General features: G+C 39.3%; 1 pseudogene; it reads right to left on the minus strand.

Moving 5' to 3' along the window:
- Positions 1-3,184: 3,184 nt before the first annotated feature.
- On the minus strand, positions 3,185-3,923 carry LOC118003908 (annotated as a pseudogene).
- Between the last annotated feature and the right edge of the window lie 401 nt (positions 3,924-4,324).

Here is a 4,324-nt window from a genome sequence, read left to right on the forward strand (position 1 = left end):
GAGAGCCCCAGAAACGGCTTTCTTTCTTTTTTTTTTTTTATTAACGTATAATGTATTATTTGTTTGGGGGGTAAAGGTCTGTGATTCATAAGTCTTACACAGTTCACAGCACTCACCATAGTACATACCCTCCCCAATGTCTTATCACCCAGCCACCCCATCCCTCCCACCCCCTCCCCTCCAGCAACCTTCAGTTTGTTGCCCGAGATTCAGAGTCTCTTATGGTTTGTCTCCCTCTCTGGTTTTGTCTTGTTTCATTTTTCCCTCCCTTCCCCTATGATCCTCTGTCTTGTTTCTCAAAATCCTCATATCAGTGAGATCATATGATAATTGTCTTTCTCTGATTGACTTATTCACTTAGCATAATACCCTCTAGTTCCATCCACGTCATTGCAAATGCAAGATTTCATTTTTTGATGGCTGCATAATATTCCATTGTGTGTGTGTGTGTGTGTGTGTCTACATACACACATCACATCTTCTTTATCCATTCATCTGTTGATGGACATCTAGGCTCTTTCCATAGTTTGGCTATTGTGGACATTGCTGCTATAAACATTGGGGTGCACGTGCCCCTTCACATCGCTACATTTTTATCTTTGGGGTAAATACCCAGTAGTGCAATTGCTGGGTCGTAGGCTAGCTCTATTTTCAACTTTTTGAGAAACCTCCATACTGTTTTCCAGAGTGGCTGCACCAGCTTGCATTCCCACCAACAGTGTAGGAGGGTTCCCCTTTCTCCGCATCCCCACCAACATCTGTCGTTTCCTGACTTGTTAATTTTAGCCATTCTGACTGGTGTGAGGGTATCTCATTGAGGTTTTGATTTGGATTTCCCTGATGCCGAGAGATGTTGAGCACTTTTTCATGTGTCTGTTGGCCATTTGGATGTCTTCTTTGCAGAAATGTCTGTTCATGTCTTCTGCCCATTTCTTGATTGGATTATTTTTCTTTGGGTGTTGAGTTTGATAAGTTCTTTGTAGATTTTGGATACTAGCCATTTATCTGATATGTCATTTGCAAATATCTTCTCCCATTCTGTCGGTTGTCTTTTGGTTTTGTTGACCGCAGAAACGGCTTTCTAACTGAGCCTTCTCTACTCCCAGATTCTGTAGCAAAATAAATGATTGTTATTGTATTTTTAAACCACTTTACTGAGATATAATTGACATACAATAAGCTGTATATATTTCATGTATACAACTTGGTGAGTTTGGAAATAAGTATACATCTGTGAAACCATCACTACAATCTATGCCATAAACCTATCCATCACTTCCAAAAGTTTCCTCCTCCCATAAGAATCCTGAATATAAGGTCTACCTCCTTAAATTTTTAAGCATACAATACACTGTTATTAGCTATAGGTTCTGTTGCTGCATGATAAGGCTCTGATACTTATCCATCTTACATTACTGAAACTTTGTACCCTTGGCCTAACACCTCTCCCTGATTCCCCTACCCCCAGCCCCTGGCAACCACCATTCTACTCTGCTTCTGAGTTTGACTATTTTAGAATCCTTGTGTAAGTGGTATCCCGCAGTATTTCTCCTTCTGTGTCTGCCTTAATTCTCTTAGCATAATGTCCTCAAGGTTCATCCATGTTGTCACATATGGCAGGATTTCCTTCTTTTTTTAAGGCGGACTAACATTCTGTTATATATATATATATATATATATATATATATATATATATATATATACACATCACATATTTTTCATTCATCTGTGAATAGATGTTTAAGTCTTTCATGTCTTAGCTATTGAGAATAATGCTGCAATGAACATGGGATCGCTTCAAGATCCTGATTTCAAACCCTTTGGATATATACCCAAAGGTGAGATTGCTGGATCATAATAAGGTAGTTCTATTTTTAATTTTTTGAGGAACTTCCATATGTTTTCCATGGTAGCTATACCAATTCCCACCAAAAGTGTGCAAGGGTTTTCTTTTCTCCACAGCCTTGCCAATGCTTATTCTTTTTTTGTAACAGTCATCCTAACTAGTGTGAGGTGATATATTATTGATTTTCATTTTCCTGATGACGAGTGATATTGAGCACCTTTTCACACTAGCCATTTGTATGTCTTCCTTGGAGAAATGTCTATTCAGTTCCTTTGCCCTTTTTTTTTTTTTTTACATTTGATAAAGTGACTTTTTTTTAAATTTTATTTTATTATGTTAGTCCATTTTTTAATTGGGGTATTTGGTTTTGTGCTACTGAGTTGTAAGAGTTCCCTATATATTTTGGATATTAACCTTTTATCAGGCATGTAGTTTGCAAATATTTTCTCCTGTTCCATAGGTTACCTTTTCATTTTGTTGATTGTTTCCTTTGCTGTGCATAAACTTCTTCGTTTGATGTAGCCTCACTTATCTGTTTTGGCTTTTGTTGCCTGTGGTTTTGGGGTCATATCCAAAAAATCCTTGCCAAGTCCAATATAAAAAAGCTTTTCCCCTATGTATTTTTCTAGAAGTTTTATAGTTAAAGTTCTTATGTTTAAGTCTTTAATCATTTTGAGTTAATTTTTGTGTATGGTGTAAGATAAGGCACCAATTTCATTCTTTTGCATACGGATATCCAGTTTTTCTAATACAATTTATTGAAGACTGTCCTTTCCCCATTGTGTAGCTTGGCACTTTTATCAAAGGTCAGTTGACCATATATATATGGGTTTACTTCTCGGCTCTCTATTCTCTTCCATTAATCTATGTGTGTGTTTTTATGACAGTACCATACTGTTTTGATTACTATATTTTTGTAATGTATTTTGAAATCAGGAAGTATGATGTCTCCAACTTTGTTCTTGCTCGAAATTGTTTTGGCTGTTCAGGGTCTTCTGTGGTTCCATCCTAATTTTAGGGTTGTTTTTTCTATTTCTGTTATAAAAAAATGTCATTGGGATTTTGATAAGATTGCATTGAATTTGTAGATCACTTTGGGTATTATGGGCATTGTAACAATATTAATGTTTCCAATCCATGAACATGGGATGTCTTTCCATTTAATTTTCTCTAATTTCTTTCTTTTTTTCTTTGGATACAAAATATTTGGTCATATATTCATAATTTACTTGACATTTCCAGCACAGTGAAGATTCAATAGCAAAAGAAACTTCTTAAAAGAGAAGAGAAAGATACAGAGCTCTGGAGTTTCTGTTGGAACAGGACCCTTCTGTTTGGTTATATACATTTAAGTTCATTTAGTGTCTGATCCAGTGTCTGATGTAAGCCCACATTCTCTTCTTTGGCCTGGGCAAGTTTTTCTTTCAGGTCATCAATTGTCTTTTCCAGTTTTGCAACCATTCTGTCTGCAAATTCAGCACGGGTCTCAGCCTCTTTCAGTTTGTCAGACAAAACTTTGATTTCTTCTTCATATTTATCCTCCTTTTCAGAATACTTTTTAGATGCAGTCTCGAGTGACTTCAGATTGTTAGTGACATTCTTGAGCTCTTGCAGGTCACCACATTTTAGTTCAGACCCCTCAGCATGCTCTTCCTCCCTCTCCAGCTCGCCCTCCAGGATGACCAATTTACGAGCCACCTCCTCCTATTTGTGGTCAGCCTCCTCAGCTGTGAGCTTGGGCTCTTTGAGCTGCATCTCCTGAATCTCCGTCTTCTCACCTTTCATGGCCCGGTTTTCTATCACCTTCATTCCTCTCTCGCTCTCATCGGCAGCCTTTTCTGCCTCCTGCAGCTTCTGCAGGGCTGTGGCCAGTCGTTCCTGAGCCCTGTCCAGTGCCTCCTCAACAAGCTGGATGCGTAGATTGAGAGCTGCCACATCCCCTTCGGCTTTCTCGCGCTGCTCATGCTCGCTGTCCAGCTCCTGCTGCAGGCCCTGCCCGCGGTCCTCTGCCTCGTCCGCCTGTTGCTACGAGGCCTGGATCTTGTTTCACCGCCTCCAGGAAGTTGAGGCCAGCCATGGATGGCATGGAGGCGCGGAGGTGTGGAGGTGCACTCCACAGGCAGCGGGCAGCGGCGGGCGCTGGGCTCGGCTAGGCTCAGGCGAAAGCTGCACCAGCCGCGCCCCGGCCTAATTTTCTCTAATTTCTTTTATCATTGTTGTACAGTTTTTAGTACACAAGTCTTTCAACTCCTTGGTTAAGTTCATTCAAAGTATTTTATTCTTTTTGATGCTCTTGTAAATGGGGTTGTTTTCTTAATTTCCTTTTCAGATAATTCCTGTTGGTATAGAAATGCAAATGATTTTGTGTGTTAATTTTGTATCCTGCAACCCTATTGAATTCATTTATTGGTACTAACAGGTGTGTGTGTGTGTATCTGTGTGCATACATGTAGTCTTTAGAGTTTTCTACATATACAA

This window comes from Mirounga leonina, unplaced genomic scaffold (genome assembly GCF_011800145.1).
Source record: "Mirounga leonina isolate KUSES-001 unplaced genomic scaffold, KU_Mleo_1.0 Mir_92, whole genome shotgun sequence".
NCBI lineage: Eukaryota > Metazoa > Chordata > Mammalia > Carnivora > Phocidae > Mirounga > Mirounga leonina.